This window comes from Oncorhynchus gorbuscha, unplaced genomic scaffold, assembly GCF_021184085.1.
Source record: "Oncorhynchus gorbuscha isolate QuinsamMale2020 ecotype Even-year unplaced genomic scaffold, OgorEven_v1.0 Un_scaffold_383, whole genome shotgun sequence".
Lineage (NCBI taxonomy): Eukaryota > Metazoa > Chordata > Actinopteri > Salmoniformes > Salmonidae > Oncorhynchus > Oncorhynchus gorbuscha.
Window position 1 is genome coordinate 175,001 of NW_025745232.1, and position 20,000 is coordinate 195,000.

The window sequence follows — 20,000 nt, forward strand, 5'->3', positions numbered from 1 at the left end:
GTGTGGTTGTGTGGTTGTGTGGTTGTGTGGTTGTGTGGTTGTGTGGTTGTGTGATATGGTGTGGTTGTGTGTTATGGTGTGGTTGTGTGTTATGGTGTGTTATGGTGTGGTTGTGTGTTATGGTGAGGTTGTGTGTTATGGTGTGTTATGGTGTGGTTGTGTGTTATGGTGTGGTTGTGTGTTATGGTGTGGTTGTGTGTTATGGTGTGGTTGTGTGTTATGGTGTGGTTGTGTGTTATGGTGTGGTTGTGTGTTATGGTGAGGTTGTGTGTTATGGTGTGGTTGTGTGTTATGGTGAGGTTGTGTGTTATGGTGAGGTTGTGTGTTATGGTGAGGTTGTGTGTTATGGTGAGGTTGTGTGTTATGGTGAGGTTGTGTGGTTGTGTGTTATGGTGAGGTTGTGTGTTATGGTGAGGTTGTGTGTTATGGTGAGGTTGTGTGTGTGTTATGGTGAGGTTGTGTGTTATGGTTGTTGTGTTATGGTGAGGTTGTGTGTTATGGTGTGGTTGTGTGTTATGGTGAGGTTGTGTGTTATGGTGAGGTTGTGTGGTTGTGTGTTATGGTGAGGTTGTGTGTTATGGTGAGGTTGTGTGTTATGGTGAGGTTGTGTGTTATGGTGAGGTTGTGTGTTATGGTGAGGTTGTGTGTTATGGTGTGGTTGTGTGTTATGGTGTGGTTGTGTGTTATGGTGAGGTTGTGTGTTGTGGTTGTGTGTTATGGTGTGGTTGTGAGGTTGTGGTTGTGTGTTATGGTGAGGTTGTGTGTTATGGTGTGGTTGTGTGTTATGGTGTTGTTGTGTGATATGGTGAGGTTGTGTGTTATGGTGTGGTTGTGTGTTATGGTGAGGTTGTGTGTTATGGTGAGGTTGTGTGTTATTGTGTGTTATGGTGTGGTTGTGTGTTATGGTGTGGTTGTGTGTTATGGTGTGGTTGTGTGTTATGGTGTGGTTGTGTGTTATGGTGTGGTTGTGTTTATGGTGTGGTTGTGTGTTATGTTATGGTTGTGTGTTATGGTGTGGTTGTGTGTTATGGTGTGGTTGTGTGTTATGGTGTGGTTGTGTGTTATGGTGAGGTTGTGTGTTATGGTGGTTGTGTGTTATGGTGAGGTTGTGTGTTATGTTATGGTTGTGTGTTATGGTGTGGTTGTGTGTTATGGTGTGGTTGTGTGTTATGGTGTGGTTGTGTGTTATGGTGTGGTTGTGTGTTATGGTGAGGTTGTGTGTTATGTTATGGTTGTGTGTTATGGTGTGGTTGTGTGTTATGGTGTGGTTGTGTGTTATGTTGTGGTTGTGTGTTATGGTGAGGTTGTGTGTTATGGTGAGGTTGTGTGTTATGGTGAGGTTGGTTGTGTGTTATGGTGAGGTTGTGTGTTATGGTGAGGTTGTGTGTTATGGTGTGGAACATTTGTATCAGTGTTTCTGAACGTGTTATGGTGAGGTTGTGTGTTATGGTGAGGTTGTGTGTTGTGGTTGTGTTATGGTGTGGTTGTGTGTTATGGTGTGGTTGTGTGTTGTGGTTGTGTGTTATGGTGTGGTTGTGTGTTATGGTGTGGTTGTGAGGTTGTGGTTGTGTGTTATGGTGAGGTTGTGAGGTTGTGGTTGTGTGTTATGGTGTGGTTGTGAGGTTGTGGTTGTGTTTATGGTGAGGTTGTGAGGTTGTGGTTGTGGTTATGGTGAGGTTGTGATGGTTGTGGTTGTGTGTTATGGTGAGGTTGTGAGGTTGTGGTTGTGTGTTATGGTGAGGTTGTGTGATATGGTGTGGTTGTGTGTTATGGTGTGGTTGTGTGTTATGGTGAGGTTGTGTGTTATGGTGTGGTTGTGTGTTATGGTGAGGTTGTGTGTTATGGTGTGGTTGTGTGTTATGGTGAGGTTGTGTGTTATGGTGAGGTTGTGTGTTATGGTGTGGTTGTGTGTTATGGTGAGGTTGTGTGTTATGGTGTGGTTGTGAGGTTGTGTGTTATGGTGTGGTTGTGTGTTATGGTGTGGTTGTGTGATATGGTGTGGTTGTGTGTTATGGTGAGGTTGTGTGTTATGGTGTGGTTGTGTGTTATGGTGAGGTTGTGTGTTATGGTGTTGTTGTGTGATATGGTGTGGTTGTGTGTTATGGTGTGGTTGTGTGTTATGGTGAGGTTGTGTGTTATGGTGTGGTTGTGTGTTATGGTGAGGTTGTGTGTTATGGTGTGGTTGTGTGTTATGGTGAGGTTGTGTGTTATGGTGTGGTTGTGTGTTATGGTTGTGTGTTATGGTGTGGTTGTGTGGTTGTGTGTTATGGTGTGGTTGTGTTGTGTGTTATGGTGAGGTTGTGAGGTTGTGTGTTATGGTGTGGTTGTGAGGTTGTGTGTTATGGTGAGGTTGTGTGTTATGGTGTGGTTGTGTGTTATGGTGTGGTTGTGTGATATGGTGAGGTTGTGTGTTATGGTGTGGTTGTGAGGTTGTGTGTTATGGTGAGGTTGTGTGTTATGGTGTGGTTGTGTGTTATGGTGTGGTTGTGTGATATGGTGTGGTTGTGTGTTATGGTGTGGTTGTGAGGTTGTGTGTTATGGTGTGGTTGTGTGGTTGTGTGTTATGGTGTGGTTGTGTGTTATGGTGTGGTTGTGTGATATGGTGTGGTTGTGTGATATGGTGAGGTTGTGTGTTATGGTGAGGTTGTGAGGTTGTGTGTTATGGTGTGGTTGTGAGGTTGTGTGTTATGGTGTGGTTGTGAGGTTGTGTGTTATGGTGAGGTTGTGTGTTATGGTGTGGTTGTGTGTTATGGTGTGGTTGTGTGATATGGTGTGGTTGTGTGTTATGGTGTGGTTGTGTGTTATGGTGTGGTTGTGAGGTTGTGTGTTATGGTGTGGTTGTGTGGTTGTGTGTTATGGTGTGGTTGTGAGGTTGTGTGTTATGGTGTGGTTGTGTGGTTGTGTGTTATGGTGTGGTTGTGTGTTATGGTGTGGTTGTGTGATATGGTGTGGTTGTGTGTTATGGTGTGGTTGTGAGGTTGTGTGTTATGGTGTGGTTGTGTGGTTGTGTGTTATGGTGTGGTTGTGTGTTATGGTGTGGTTGTGTGATATGGTGTGGTTGTGTGTTATGGTGTGGTTGTGTGTTATGGTGTGGTTGTGAGGTTGTGTGTTATGGTGTGGTTGTGAGGTTGTGTGTTATGGTGTGGTTGTTTGGTTGTGTGTTATGGTGTGGTTGTGTGTTATGGTGTTGTTGTGTGTTATGGTGTGGTTGTGTGTTATGGTTGTGTGTTATGGTTGTGTGTTATGGTGTGGTTGTGTGATATGGTGTGGTTGTATTGTTGTGTGTTATGGTGTGGTTGTGTGTTATGGGGTGGTTGTGTGTTATGGTTGTGTGTTATGGTGTGGTTGTGTGTTATGGTGTTGTTGTGTGATATGGTGTGGTTGTGTGTTATGGTGTGGTTGTGTGTTATGGTGTGGTTGTGTGTTATGGTGTGGTTGTGTGTTACGGTGTGGTTGTGTGTTACGGTGTGGTTGTGTGTTATGGTGTTGTTGTGTGATATGGTGTGGTTGTGTGTTATGGTTGTGTGTTTACGGTGTTGTTGTGTGTTATGGTGTTGTTGTGTGATATGGTGTGGTTGTGTGTTATGGTGTGGTTGTGTGTTATGGTTGTGTGTTATGGTGTTGTTGTGTGATATGGTGTGGTTGTGTGTTATGGTGTGGTTGTGTGTTATGGTTGTGTGTTATGGTGTTGTTGTGTGTTATGGTGTGGTTGTGTGTTACGGTGTGGTTGTGTGTTATGGTGTGGTTGTGTGATATGGTGTGGTTGTGTGATATGGTGTGGTTGTGTGTTATGGTGTGGTTGTGTGTTATGGTGTGGTTGTGTGTTATGGTGTGGTTGTGTGTTACGGTGTGGTTGTGTGTTATGGTTGTGTGCTATGGTGTGGTTGTGTGATATGGTGTAGTTGTGATGTTGTGTGTTATGGTGTGGTTGTGTGTTATGGTGTGGTTGTGTGTTGTGGTTGTGGGTTATGGTGTGGTTGTGTTATGGTGTGGTTGTGTGTTGTGGTTGTGTGTTATGGTGTGGTTGTGTGTTATGGTGAGGTTGTGTGTTATGGTGAGGTTGTGTGATATGGTGTGGTTGTGTGTTATGGTGTGGTTGTGTGTTATGGTGAGGTTGTGTGATATGGTGTGGTTGTGTGATATGGTGTGGTTGTGTGTTATGGTGAGGTTGTGTGTTATGGTGTGGTTGTGTGTTATGGTGTGGTTGTGTGATATGGTGTGGTTGTGTGTTATGGTGTGGTTGTGTGTTATGGTGTGGTTGTGTGTTATGGTGTGGTTGTGTGTTATGGTGTGGTTGTGTGTTATGGTGTGGTTGTGTGTTATGTTTGTGTGTTATGGTGTGGTTGTGTGTTATGGTTGTGTGTTATGGTGTGGTTGTGTGATATGGTGTGGTTGTGTGTTGTGGTGTTGTTGTGTGTTATGTTTGTGTGATATGGTGTGGTTGTGTGTTATGGTGTGGTTGTGTGTTATGGTGTGGTTGTGTGTTATGGTGTGGTTGTGTGTTATGGTGTGGTTGTGTGTTATGGTTGTGTGTTATGGTGTGGTTGTGTGATATGGTGTGGTTGTGTGATATGGTGTGGTTGTGTGTTATGGTGTGGTTGTGTGTTATGGTGTGGTTGTGTGTTATGGTTGTGTGTTATGGTGTGGTTGTGTGATATGGTGTGGTTGTGTGTTATGGTGTGGTTGTGTGTTATGGTGTGGTTGTGTGTTATGGTTGTGTGTTATGGTGTGGTTGTGTGATATGGTGTGGTTGTGTGTTATGGTGTGGTTGTGTGTTATGGTGTGGTTGTGTGTTATGGTTGTGTGTTATGGTGTGGTTGTGTGATATGGTGTGGTTGTGTGATATGGTGTGGTTGTGTGTTATGGTGTGGTTGTGTGTTATGGTGTGGTTGTGTGTTATGGTTGTGTGTTATGGTGTGGTTGTGTGATATGGTGTGGTTGTGTGTTATGGTGTGGTTGTGTGTTATGGTGTGGTTGTGTGTTATGGTTGTGTGTTATGGTGTGGTTGTGTGATATGGTGTGGTTGTGTGATATGGTGTGGTTGTGTGTTATGGTGTGGTTGTGTGTTATGGTTGTGTGTTATGGTGTGGTTGTGTGTTATGGTGTGGTTGTGTGTTGTTGTTGTGTGATATGGTGTGGTTGTGTGATATGGTGTGGTTGTGTGTTATGGTGTGGTTGTGTGTTATGGTGTGGTTGTGTGATATGGTGTGGTTGTGTGTTATGGTGTGGTTGTGTGGTTGTGTGTTATGGTGTGGTTGTGTGTTATGGTGTGGTTGTGTATTATGGTGTGGTTGTGTGATATGGTGTGGTTGTGTGTTGTTGTTGTGTGATATGGTGTGGTTGTGTGTTATGGTGTGGTTTTGTGTTATGGTTGTGTGATATGGTGTGGTTGTGTGTTATGGTGAGGTTGTGTGTTATGGTGTGTTATGGTGTGGTTGTGTGTTATGGTGTGGTTGTGTGTTATGGTGTGGTTGTGTGTTATGGTGTGGTTGTGTGTTATGGTGTGGTTGTGTGTTATGGTGTGGTTGTGTTATGGTGAGGTTGTGTGTTATGGTGTGGTTGTGTGTTATGGTGAGGTTGTGTGTTATGGTGAGGTTGTGTGTTATGGTGAGGTTGTGTGTTATGGTGAGGTTGTGTGTTATGGTGAGGTTGTGTGGTTGTGTGTTATGGTGAGGTTGTGTGTTATGGTGAGGTTGTGTGTTATGGTGAGGTTGTGTGGTTGTGTGTTATGGTGAGGTTGTGTGTTATGGTGTGGTTGTGTGGTTGTGTGTTATGGTGAGGTTGTGTGTTATGGTGTGGTTGTGTGTTATGGTGAGGTTGTGTGTTATGGTGAGGTTGTGTGGTTGTGTGTTATGGTGAGGTTGTGTGTTATGGTGAGGTTGTGTGTTATGGTGAGGTTGTGTGTTATGGTGAGGTTGTGTGTTATGGTGAGGTTGTGTGTTATGGTGTGGTTGTGTGTTATGGTGTGGTTGTGTGTTATGGTGAGGTTGTGTGTTGTGGTTGTGTGTTATGGTGTGGTTGTGAGGTTGTGGTTGTGTGTTATGGTGAGGTTGTGTGTTATGGTGTGGTTGTGTGTTATGGTGTTGTTGTGTGATATGGTGAGGTTGTGTGTTATGGTGTGGTTGTGTGTTATGGTGAGGTTGTGTGTTATGGTGAGGTTGTGTGTTGTGGTTGTGTGTTATGGTGTGGTTGTGTGTTATGGTGTGGTTGTGTGTTATGGTGTGGTTGTGTGTTATGGTGTGGTTGTGTGTTATGGTGTGGTTGTGTGTTATGGTGTGGTTGTGTGTTATGTTATGGTTGTGTGTTATGGTGTGGTTGTGTGTTATGGTGTGGTTGTGTGTTATGGTGTGGTTGTGTGTTATGGTGTGGTTGTGTGTTATGGTGAGGTTGTGTGTTATGTTATGGTTGTGTGTTATGGTGTGGTTGTGTGTTATGTTATGGTTGTGTGTTATGGTGTGGTTGTGTGTTATGGTGTGGTTGTGTGTTATGGTGTGGTTGTGTGTTATGGTGTGGTTGTGTGTTATGGTGAGGTTGTGTGTTATGTTATGGTTGTGTGTTATGGTGTGGTTGTGTGTTATGGTGTGGTTGTGTGTTATGTTGTGGTTGTGTGTTATGGTGAGGTTGTGTGTTATGGTGAGGTTGTGTGTTATGGTGAGGTTGTGTGTTATGGTGAGGTTGTGTGTTATGGTGAGGTTGTGTGTTATGGTGAGGTTGTGTGTTATGGTGTGGAACATTTGTATCAGTGTTTCTGAACGTGTTATGGTGAGGTTGTGTGTTATGGTGAGGTTGTGTGTTGTGGTTGTGTGTTATGGTGTGGTTGTGTGTTATGGTGTGGTTGTGTGTTGTGGTTGTGTGTTATGGTGTGGTTGTGTGTTATGGTGTGGTTGTGAGGTTGTGGTTGTGTGTTATGGTGAGGTTGTGAGGTTGTGGTTGTGTGTTATGGTGTGGTTGTGAGGTTGTGGTTGTGTGTTATGGTGAGGTTGTGAGGTTGTGGTTGTGTGTTATGGTGAGGTTGTGAGGTTGTGGTTGTGTGTTATGGTGAGGTTGTGAGGTTGTGGTTGTGTGTTATGGTGAGGTTGTGTGATATGGTGTGGTTGTGTGTTATGGTGTGGTTGTGTGTTATGGTGAGGTTGTGTGTTATGGTGTGGTTGTGTGTTATGGTGAGGTTGTGTGTTATGGTGTGGTTGTGTGTTATGGTGAGGTTGTGTGTTATGGTGAGGTTGTGTGTTATGGTGTGGTTGTGTGTTATGGTGAGGTTGTGTGTTATGGTGTGGTTGTGAGGTTGTGTGTTATGGTGTGGTTGTGTGTTATGGTGTGGTTGTGTGATATGGTGTGGTTGTGTGTTATGGTGAGGTTGTGTGTTATGGTGTGGTTGTGTGTTATGGTGAGGTTGTGTGTTATGGTGTTGTTGTGTGATATGGTGTGGTTGTGTGTTATGGTGTGGTTGTGTGTTATGGTGAGGTTGTGTGTTATGGTGTGGTTGTGTGTTATGGTGAGGTTGTGTGTTATGGTGTGGTTGTGTGTTATGGTGAGGTTGTGTGTTATGGTGTGGTTGTGTGTTATGGTTGTGTGTTATGGTGTGGTTGTGTGGTTGTGTGTTATGGTGTGGTTGTGAGGTTGTGTGTTATGGTGAGGTTGTGAGGTTGTGTGTTATGGTGTGGTTGTGAGGTTGTGTGTTATGGTGTGGTTGTGAGGTTGTGTGTTATGGTGAGGTTGTGTGTTATGGTGTGGTTGTGTGTTATGGTGTGGTTGTGTGATATGGTGTGGTTGTGTGTTATGGTGTGGTTGTGAGGTTGTGTGTTATGGTGTGGTTGTGTGGTTGTGTGTTATGGTGTGGTTGTGTGTTATGGTGTGGTTGTGTGATATGGTGTGGTTGTGTGATATGGTGAGGTTGTGTGTTATGGTGAGGTTGTGAGGTTGTGTGTTATGGTGTGGTTGTGAGGTTGTGTGTTATGGTGTGGTTGTGAGGTTGTGTGTTATGGTGAGGTTGTGTGTTATGGTGTGGTTGTGTGTTATGGTGTGGTTGTGTGATATGGTGTGGTTGTGTGTTATGGTGTGGTTGTGTGTTATGGTGTGGTTGTGAGGTTGTGTGTTATGGTGTGGTTGTGTGGTTGTGTGTTATGGTGTGGTTGTGAGGTTGTGTGTTATGGTGTGGTTGTGTGGTTGTGTGTTATGGTGTGGTTGTGTGTTATGGTGTGGTTGTGTGATATGGTGTGGTTGTGTGTTATGGTGTGGTTGTGAGGTTGTGTGTTATGGTGTGGTTGTGTGGTTGTGTGTTATGGTGTGGTTGTGTGTTATGGTGTGTTTGTGTGATATGGTGTGGTTGTGTGTTATGGTGTGGTTGTGTGTTATGGTGTGGTTGTGAGGTTGTGTGTTATGGTGTGGTTGTGAGGTTGTGTGTTATGGTGTGGTTGTGTGGTTGTGTGTTATGGTGTGGTTGTGTGTTATGGTGTTGTTGTGTGTTATGGTGTGGTTGTGTGTTATGGTTGTGTGTTATGGTTGTGTGTTATGGTGTGGTTGTGTGATATGGTGTGGTTGTATTGTTGTGTGTTATGGTGTGGTTGTGTGTTATGGGGTGGTTGTGTGTTATGGTTGTGTGTTATGGTGTGGTTGTGTGTTATGGTGTTGTTGTGTGATATGGTGTGGTTGTGTGTTATGGTGTGGTTGTGTGTTATGGTGTGGTTGTGTGTTATGGTGTGGTTGTGTGTTACGGTGTGGTTGTGTGTTACGGTGTGGTTGTGTGTTATGGTGTTGTTGTGTGATATGGTGTGGTTGTGTGTTATGGTTGTGTGTTACGGTGTTGTTGTGTGTTATGGTGTTGTTGTGTGATATGGTGTGGTTGTGTGTTATGGTGTGGTTGTGTGTTATGGTTGTGTGTTATGGTGTTGTTGTGTGATATGGTGTGGTTGTGTGTTATGGTGTGGTTGTGTGTTATGGTTGTGTGTTATGGTGTTGTTGTGTGTTATGGTGTGGTTGTGTGTTACGGTGTGGTTGTGTGTTATGGTGTGGTTGTGTGATATGGTGTGGTTGTGTGATATGGTGTGGTTGTGTGTTATGGTGTGGTTGTGTGTTATGGTGTGGTTGTGTGTTATGGTGTGGTTGTGTGTTACGGTGTGGTTGTGTGTTATGGTTGTGTGCTATGGTGTGGTTGTGTGATATGGTGTAGTTGTGATGTTGTGTGTTATGGTGTGGTTGTGTGTTATGGTGTGGTTGTGTGTTGTGGTTGTGTGTTATGGTGTGGTTGTGTTATGGTGTGGTTGTGTGTTGTGGTTGTGTGTTATGGTGTGGTTGTGTGTTATGGTGAGGTTGTGTGTTATGGTGAGGTTGTGTGATATGGTGTGGTTGTGTGTTATGGTGTGGTTGTGTGTTATGGTGAGGTTGTGTGATATGGTGTGGTTGTGTGATATGGTGTGGTTGTGTGTTATGGTGAGGTTGTGTGTTATGGTGTGGTTGTGTGTTATGGTGTGGTTGTGTGATATGGTGTGGTTGTGTGTTATGGTGTGGTTGTGTGTTATGGTGTGGTTGTGTGTTATGGTGTGGTTGTGTGTTATGGTGTGGTTGTGTGTTATGGTGTGGTTGTGTGTTATGTTTGTGTGTTATGGTGTGGTTGTGTGTTATGGTTGTGTGTTATGGTGTGGTTGTGTGATATGGTGTGGTTGTGTGTTGTGGTGTTGTTGTGTGTTATGTTTGTGTGATATGGTGTGGTTGTGTGTTATGGTGTGGTTGTGTGTTATAGGTGTGGTTGTGTGTTATGGTGTGGTTGTGTGTTATGGTGTGGTTGTGTGTTATGGTTGTGTGTTATGGTGTGGTTGTGTGATATGGTGTGGTTGTGTGATATGGTGTGGTTGTGTGTTATGGTGTGGTTGTGTGTTATGGTGTGGTTGTGTGTTATGGTTGTGTGTTATGGTGTGGTTGTGTGATATGGTGTGGTTGTGTGTTATGGTGTGGTTGTGTGTTATGGTGTGGTTGTGTGTTATGGTTGTGTGTTATGGTGTGGTTGTGTGATATGGTGTGGTTGTGTGTTATGGTGTGGTTGTGTGTTATGGTGTGGTTGTGTGTTATGGTTGTGTGTTATGGTGTGGTTGTGTGATATGGTGTGGTTGTGTGATATGGTGTGGTTGTGTGTTATGGTGTGGTTGTGTGTTATGGTGTGGTTGTGTGTTATGGTTGTGTGTTATGGTGTGGTTGTGTGATATGGTGTGGTTGTGTGTTATGGTGTGGTTGTGTGTTATGGTGTGGTTGTGTGTTATGGTTGTGTGTTATGGTGTGGTTGTGTGATATGGTGTGGTTGTGTGATATGGTGTGGTTGTGTGTTATGGTGTGGTTGTGTGTTATGGTTGTGTGTTATGGTGTGGTTGTGTGTTATGGTGTGGTTGTGTGTTATGGTGTGGTTGTGTGTTGTTGTTGTGTGATATGGTGTGGTTGTGTGATATGGTGTGGTTGTGTGTTATGGTGTGGTTGTGTGTTATGGTGTGGTTGTGTGATATGGTGTGGTTGTGTGTTATGGTGTGGTTGTGTGGTTGTGTTTATGGTGTGGTTGTGTGTTATGGTGTGGTTGTGTATTATGGTGTGGTTGTGTGATATGGTGTGGTTGTGTGTTGTTGTTGTGTGATATGGTGTGGTTGTGTGTTATGGTGTGGTTTGTGTTATGGTTGTGTGATATGGTGTGGTTGTGTGATATGGTGTGGTTGTGTGTTATGGTGTGGTTGTGTGTTATGGTTGTGTGATATGGTGTGGTTGTGTGTTACGGTGTGGTTGTGTGTTACGGTGTGGTTGTGTATTATGGTGTTGTTGTGTGTTATGGTGTGGTTGTGTGTTATGGTTGTGTGTTATGGTGTGGTTGTGTGTTATGGTGTGGTTTTGTGTTATGGTTGTGTGATATGGTGTGGTTGTGTGTTGTGGTGTGGTTGTGTGTTACGGTGTGGTTGTGTATTATGGTGTGGTTGTGTGTTATGGTGTGGTTGTGTGTTATGGTGTGGTTGTGTGATATGGTGTGGTTGTGTGTTATGGTGTGGTTGTGCGTTATGGTGTGGTTGTGTGTTATGGTGTGGTTGTGTGTTATGGTGTGGTTGTGTGTTACGGTGTGGTTGTGTGGTTGTGTGTTATAGTGTGGTTGTGTGTGTGTTATGGTGTGGATGTGTATTATGGTGTGGTTGTGTGATATGGTGTGGTTGTGTGTTATGGTGTGGTTGTGTGTTATGGTGTGGCTGTGTGTTATGGTTGTGTGTGTGATATGGTGTGGTTGAGTGTTATGGTGTGGTTGTGTGTTATGGTGTGGTCGTGTGTTTTGGTTGTGTGTTATGGTGTGATATGGTGTGGTTGTGTGTTATGGTGTGGTTGTGTGTTATGATTGTGTGCTATGGTTGTGTGTTATGGTGTGGTTGTGTGTTATGGTGTGGTTGTGTGTTATGGTGTGGTTGTGTGGTTGTGTGTTATGGTTGTGTGTTATGGTGTGGTTGTGTGGTTGTGTGATATGGTGTGGTTGTGTGTTATGGTGTGATAAGGTGTGGTTGTGTGTTATGGTGTTGTTGTGTGATATGGTGTGGTTGTGTGATATGGTGTGGTTGTGTGTTATGGTGTGGTTGTGTGGTTGTGTGTTAAGGTGTGGTTGTGTGTTATGGTGTGGTTGTGTGATATGGTGTGGTTGTGTGATATGGTGTGGTTGTGTGTTATGGTGTGGTTGTGTGATATGGTGTGGTTGTGTGTTATGGTGTGGTTGTGTGTTATGGTGTGGTTGTGTGTTATGGTGTGGTTGTGTGTTATGGTGTTGTTGTGTGTTATGGTGTGTTTGTGTGATATGGTGTGGTTGTGTGTTATGGTGTTGTTGTGTGTTATGGTGTGGTTGTGTGTTATGGTGTGGTTGTGTGATATGGTGTGGTTGTGTGGTTGTGTGTTATGGTGTGGTTTTGTGTTATGGTTGTGTGTTATGGTGTGGTTGTGTGTTATGGTGTGGTTGTGTGTTATAGTGTGGTTGTGTGATATGGTGTGGTTGTGTGTTATGGTGTGGTTGTGTGTTATGGTGTGGTTGTGTGATATGGTGTGGTTGTGTGTTATGGTGTGGTTGTGTGTTATGGTGTGGTTGTGTGTTATGGTGTGGTTGTGTGTTATGGTGTGGTTGTTTGTTATAGTGTGGTTGTGTGATATGGTGTGGTTGTGTGTTATGGTGTGGTTGTGTGTTATGGTGTGGTTGTGTGATATGGTGTGGTTGTGTGTTATGGTGTGGTTGTGTGTTATGGTGTGGTTGTGTGTTATGGTGTGGTTGTGTGTTATGGTGTGGTTGTGTGTTATGGTGTGGTTGTGTGTTATGGTGTGGTTGTGTGTTATGGTGTGGTTGTGTGTTATGGTGTGGTTGTGTGTTATGGTGTGGTTGTGTGATATGGTGTGGTTGTGTGATATGGTGTGGTTGTGTGTTATGGTGTGGTTGTGTGTTATGGTGTGGTTGTGTGTTATGGTGTGGTTGTGTGTTATGGTGTTGTTGTGTGTTATGGTGTGTTTGTGTGATATGGTGTGGTTGTGTGTTATGGTGTTGTTGTGTGTTATGGTGTGGTTGTGTGTTATGGTGTGGTTGTGTGATATGGTGTGGTTGTGTGGTTGTGTGTTATGGTGTGGTTTTGTGTTATGGTTGTGTGTTATGGTGTGGTTGTGTGTTATGGTGTGGTTGGGTGTTATGGTGTGGTTGGGTGTTATGGTGTGGTTGTGTGTTATGGTGTGGTTGTGTGATATGGTGTGGATGTGTGATATGGTGTGGTTGGGTGTTATGGTGTGGTTGTGTGTTATGGTGTGGTTGTGTGTTATGGTGTGGTTGTGTGTTATGGTGTGGTTGTGTGTTATGGTGTGGTTGTGTGTTATGGCGTGGTTGTGTGTTATGGTGTGGTTGTTTGTTATAGTGTGGTTGTGTGATATGGTGTGGTTGTGTGTTATGGTGTGGTTGTGTGTTATGGTGTGGTTGTGTGATATGGTGTGGTTGTGTGATATGGTGTTGTTGTGTGTTATGGTGTGGTTGTGTGTTATGGTGTGGTTGTGTGTTATGGTGTGGTTGTGTGTTATGGTGTGGTTGTGTGTTATGGTGTGGTTGTGTGTTATGGTGTTGTTGTGTGTTATGGTGTGGTTGTGTGTTATGGTGTGGTTGTGTGATATGGTGTGGTTTTTTGATATGGTGTTGTTGTGTGTTATGGTGTGGTTGTGTGTTATGGTGTGGTTGTATATCCATAAATGCTGCATCCATACTATTCGTCCTCGTGACAAAACAGTGGTATTGAATGGTGTCCGTTAACATTCATCTATGTGTACAGTATCACCTCCCTTCCTCACAGGGAAGCTCACTGGTTCAGACAGGGAAACTGGTTGTGTCTGTGTGTGTGTATGTGTATGTGTCTGTGTGTGTGTATGTGTGTGTGTGTGTGTGTGTGTGCGTGTCTGTGTGTGTATGTGTGTCTGTGTGTGTGTGTGTGTGTGTGTGTGTGTGTGTGTGTGTGTGTGTGTGTGTGTGTGTGTGTGTGTGTGTGTGTGTGTGTGTGTGTGTGTGTGTGTGTGTGTGTAAGCCGTGCATATTCTCCGGTATATATACCTGCAGGTGTTTGACAGTGAAGACCACCGGTTCAGACAGATAGACCTTGTTGCTCTCCTTGTTGATAGAAGCAGTAATAACAGGAGAGTTGACTATGACAGAGTAGTTAGGATAGAGAGCCTCGCTGCCCAGACCAACACTGGCATTATCTGTAGACAGGTAGGAGCCCAGGTTCCTGTAGAGGACGAACACCATGCGGATCTCACCTGGTGGGGGAGACAACACACTGCAATGTCACTGGATGGTCAGACATGCAGGGAGATATTAGGACAAGTAGTTAGACATGCAGGGAGATATTAGGACAAGTAGTTAGACATGCAGGGAGATATTAGGACAAGTATTTAGGTCTTCTGGGATATATTAGGACAAGTAATTAGATCTTCATGGTGATATTAGGACAAGTAATTAGATCTTCATGGTGATATTAGGACAAGTGATTAGACATTCTGGGAGATATTAGGACAAGTAATTAGATCGCCATGGTGATATTAGGACAAGTAATTAGACATTCTGGGAGATATTAGGACAAGTATTTAGGCATTCTGGGTGATATTAGGACAAGTAATTAGATCTTCATGGTGATATTAGGACAAGTATTTAGACATTCTGGGAGATATTAGGACAAGTAATTAGACATTCTGGGAGATATTAGGACAAGTAATTAGACATTCTGGGAGATATTAGGACACGTAATTAGATCGTCATGGGGATATTAGGACAAGTAATTAGACATTCTGGGAGATATTAGGACAAGTAATTAGGTCGTCATGGGGATATTAGGACAAGTATTTAGACATTCTGGGAGATATTAGGACAAGTAGTTAGACATTCTGGGAGATATTAGGACAAGTAGTTAGACATTCTGGGAGATATTAGGACAAGTAGTTAGATCTACAGGGAGATATTAGGACAAGTAATTAGATCTTCATGGTGATATTAGGACAAGTAATTAGATCTTCAGGGAGATTTTAGGACAGGTATTTAGGCATTCTGGGATATATTAGGACAAGTAATTAGACATTGTGGGAGATATTAGGACAAGTAATTAGACATTCAGGGAGATATTAGGATAAGTAATTAGATCTTCATGGTGATATTAGGACAAGTAATTAGACATTCTGGGAGCTATTAGGACAAGTATTTAGATCTTCATGGTGATATTAGGACAAGTTATTAGACATTCTGGGAGGTATTAGGACAAGTAGTTAGGCATTCTGGGAGATATTAGGACAAGTATTTAGGTCTTCTGGGATATATTAGGACAAGTAATTAGATCACCATGGTGATATTAGGACAAGTTATTAGACATTCTGGGAGGTATTAGGACAAGTAATTAGACATTCTGGGATATATTAGGACAAGTAATTAGATCTTCATGGTGATATTAGGACAAGTAATTAGACATTCTGGGAGATATTAGGACAAGTAATTAGATCTTCATGGTGATATTAGGACAAGTAATTAGACATTCTGGGAGATATTAGGACAAGAAATTAGACATTCTGGGAGATATTAGGACAAGTAATTTGATCGCCAAGGGGATATTAGGACAAGTAATTAGACATTCTGGGATATATTAGGACAAGTAATTAGATCGCCATGTGGATATTAGGACAAGTAATTAGACATTCTGGGAGATATTAGGACAAGTAATTAGATCTTCATGGTGATATTAGGACAAGTAATTAGACATTCTGGGAGATATTAGAGACAAGTAATTAGATCTTCATGGTGATATTAGGACAAGTAATTAGGTCGTCATGGGGATATTAGGACAAGTAATTAGACATTCTGGGACATAATAGGACAAGTATTTAGGCATTCTGGGAGATATTAGGACAAGTATTTAGGCATTCTGGGAGATATTAGGACAAGTATTTAGATCTTCATGGTGATATTAGGACAAGTAATTAGACATTCTGGGATATATTAGGACAATGAATTAGACATTCTGGGAGATATTAGGACAAGTAATTAGACATTCTGGGAGATATTAGGACAAGTAATTAGACATTCTGGGAGATATTAGGACAAGTAATTAGACATTCTGGGAGATATTAGGACACGTAATTAGATCGTCATGGGGATATTAGGACAAGTAATTAGACATTCTGGGAGATATTAGGACAAGTAATTAGGTCGTCATGGGGATATTAGGACAAGTATTTAGACATTCTGGGAGATATTAGGACAAGTAGTTAGACATTCTGGGAGATATTAGGACAAGTAGTTAGACATTCTGGGAGATATTAGGACAAGTAGTTAGATCTACAGGGAGATATTAGGACAAGTAATTAGATCTTCATGGTGATATTAGGACAAGTAATTAGATCTTCAGGGAGATTTTAGGACAGGTATTTAGGCATTCTGGGATATATTAGGACAAGTAATTAGACATTGTGGGAGATATTAGGACAAGTAATTAGACATTCAGGGAGATATTAGGATAAGTAATTAGATCTTCATGGTGATATTAGGACAAGTAATTAGACATTCTGGGAGCTATTAGGACAAGTATTTAGATCTTCATGGTGATATTAGGACAAGTTATTAGACATTCTGGGAGGTATTAGGACAAGTAGTTAGGCATTCTGGGAGATATTAGGACAAGTATTTAGGTCTTCTGGGATATATTAGGACAAGTAATTAGATCACCATGGTGATATTAGGACAAGTTATTAGACATTCTGGGAGGTATTAGGACAAGTAATTAGACATTCTGGGATATATTAGGACAAGTAATTAGACATTGTGGGAGATATTAGGACAAGTAATTAGACATTCTGGGAGATATTAGGACAAGAAATTAGACATTCTGGGAGATATTAGGACAAGTAATTAGACATTCTGGGAGATATTAGGACAAGTAATTAGACATTCTGGGAGATATTAGGACAAGTAATTTGATCGCCAAGGGGATATTAGGACAAATAATTAGACATTCTGGGATATATTAGGACAAGTAATTAGATCGCCATGTGGATATTAGGACAAGTAATTAGACATTCTGGGAGATATTAGGACAAGTAATTAGATCTTCATGGTGATATTAGGACAAGTAATTAGACATTCTGGGAGATATTAGAGACAAGTAATTAGATCTTCATGGTGATATTAGGACAAGTAATTAGACATTCTGGGACATAATAGGACAAGTATTTAGGCATTCTGGGAGATATTAGGACAAGTATTTAGGCATTCTGGGAGATATTAGGACAAGTATTTAGATCTTCATGGTGATATTAGGACAAGTAATTAGACATTCTGGGATATATTAGGACAATGAATTAGACATTCTGGGAGATATTAGGACAAGTAATTAGACATTCTGGGAGATATTAGGACAAGTATTTAGACATTCTGGGAGATATTAGGACAAGTAATTAGATCTACAGGGAGATATTGGGACAAGTATTTAGATCTTCAGGGAGATATTAGGACAAGTAGACAAGTAGAGTAGACTAGAATAGAGTATAATAGAGTAGAGTAGAATAGAGTAGAGTAGAATAGAGCATAATAGAGTAGAGTAGAGTAGAATAGAGTACAATATAATAGAGTAGAGTAGAATAGAGTAGAATATGGTATATTAGAATAGAGTAGAGTAGAGTAGAATAGAGAAGAATAGAGTAGAGTATAATAGAGTAGAGTATAATAGAATAGAGTATAATAGAGTAGAATAGTTTAGAATAGAGTAGAGTAGAATAGAGTATAATAGAGTAGAATAGTTTAGAATAGAGTAGACACGAATAGAGCATAATAGAGTAGAATAGTTTAGAATAGAGTAGACTAGAATAGAGCATAATAGAGTAGAATAGTTTAGAATAGAGTAGACTAGAATAGAGCATAATAGAGTAGAGTAGAATAGAGTAGAATAGACTAGAGTAGAATAGAGTCAAACGGAGTAGAGTAGAATAGAGTATACTAGAATAGAGCATAATATAGTAGAGTAGAATAGACTAGAATAGAGCATAATAGAGTAGAGTAGAATAGAGTATAGTAGTGTATAATATAGTAGAGTAGAATAGAGTAGAGTAGAATAGTTTAGAATAGAGTAGACTAGAGTAGAGCATGATAGAGTAGAATAGAGTAGAGTAGAATAGTGTAGAATAGAGTAGAGTAGAATAGAGAAGAATATTGTAGAGTAGAGTAGAATAGAGTAGAATAGACTAGAGTAGAATAGAGTAGTGTGGAGTAGAATAGAGTAGAGTAGAATAGTGTAGAATATAATAGAGTAGAGTAGAATTGAGAAGAATCGTGTAGAGTAGAATAGAGTAGAATAGACTAGAGTAGAATAGAGTAGATTAGAGTATAATAGACTAGAGTAGAATAGAGTAGATTAGAGTAGAATAGACTAGAGTAGAATAGAGTAAAATGGAGTAGGATAGAGTATAAAAAAGTAGAGTAGAATAGGGTAGAATAGAGTAGAATACAGTAGAGTAGAATAGAGTAGCATAGTGTAGAATAGAGAAGAGGGAGTAGAGCACAATCGAGTAGAGTAGAATAGAGTAGAATAGAGTATAAAATAGTAGAGTAGAATATAGTTGTGTAGAATAGAGAACAATAGAGTAGAATAGAGTAGAAAAGAGTAGAGTAGAATAGAGTAGAGTAGAATACAGTAGAGTATAATAGAGTGGAACAGAATAGAGTAGAGAAGAGTAGAATATAGTAGAATATAGTAGAGTAGAATAGAGTAGAATAGAATAGAGTAGAATAGAGTAGAGTAGAATAGAGTAGAATAGAATAGAGTAGAATAGACTAGAATAGAGCATAATAGAGTAGAGTAGAATAGAGTAGACTAGAATAGAGCATAATAGAGTAGAGTATAATAGTTTAGAATAGAGTAGACTAGAATAGAGCATGATAGAGTAGAATAGAGTAGAGTAGAATAGTGTAGAATAGAGTAGAGTAGAGTAGAATAGAGAAGAATATTGTAGAGTAGAGTATAATAGAGTAGAATAGACAAGAGTAGAATAGAGTAGTGTGGAGTAGAATAGAGTAGAGTAGAATAGTGTAGAATAGAGTAGAGTAGAATTGAGAAGAATCGTGTAGAGTAGAATAGAGTAGAATAGACTAGAGTAGAATAGAGTAGATAAGAGTATAATAGACTAGAGTAGAATAGAGTAGATTAGAGTAGAATAGACTAGAGTAGAATACAGTAAAATGGAGTAGGATAGAGTAGAAAAAAGTAGAGTAGAATAGGGTAGAATAGAGTAGAATACAGTAGAGTAGAGTAGAATAGAGTAGCATAATGTAGAATAGAGAAGAGGGAGTAGAGCACAATCGAGTAGAGTAGAATAGAGTAGAATATAGTAGAATAGAGAAGAGTAGAATATATAATAAAAGAGTAGAGTAGAATAGAGTAGAATAGAGTATAAAATAGTAGAGTAGAATATAGTTGTGTAGAATAGAGAACAATAGAGTAGAATAGAGTAGAAAAGAGTAGAGTAGAATAGAGTAGAATACAGTAGAGTAGAATAGAGTGGAACGGGATAGAGTAGAGAAGAGTAGAATATAGTAGAATATAGTAGAGTAGAATAGAGTAGAATAGAATAGAGTAGAGTAGAATAGATTAGAATAGTGCAGCATATAGAAGAATATAGTAAAATATAGTAGAGTAGAGTAGAATAGCGTAGAGTAGAATATAGTAGAATAGATTATAATAGACTAGAATAGAGTAGATTTGAATAGAGTAGAAAAGAGCAGATTAGAATATAGTACAATAGAGTAGAGTAAAGTAGAATAGAGTAGAATAGAGTAGAGTAAAGTAGAATAGAGTAGAATAGAGTAGAGTAGAATAGAGTAGAATAGTGTAAAGAAGAGTAGAATAGAGTGGCATAGTGTAAAGTAGAGTAGAATAGAGTAGTGTGGAGTAGAATAGAATAGAGTAGAATAGTGTAGAATAGAGTAGAGTAGAGTAGAATTGAGAAGAATCGTGTAGAGTAGAATAGAGTAGAATAGACTAGAGTAGAATAGAGTAGATTAGAGTATAATAGACTAGAGTAGAATATAGTAGATTAGAGTAGAATAGACTAGAGTAGAATAGAGTAAAATGGAGTAGGATAGAGTAGAAAAAAGTAGAATAGGGTACAATAGAGTAGAATACAGTAGAGTAGAGTAGAATAGAGTAGCATAGTGTAGAATAGAGAAGAGGGAGTAGAGCACAATCGAGTAGAGTAGAATAGAGTAGAATAGAGTATAACATAGTAGAGTAGAATATTGTTGTGTAGAATAGAGAACAATAGAGTAGAATAGAGTAGAAAAGAGTAGAGTAGAATAGAGTAGAGTATAATACAGTAGAGTAGAATAGAGTGGAACGGGATAGAGTAGAGAGGAGTAGAATATAGTAGAATATAGTAGAGTAGAATAGAGTAGAATAGAGTAGAATAGAATAGAATAGAGTAGAATAGAGTAGAATAGAATAGAGTAGAATAGA

The 20,000-nt window shown here is 40.8% G+C and overlaps 1 pseudogene; it reads right to left on the reverse strand.

The window, feature by feature from the left end:
* LOC124018033 overlaps positions 1 to 20,000 on the reverse strand; it is a 142,546-nt pseudogene that overhangs the window by 33,164 nt on the left and 89,382 nt on the right.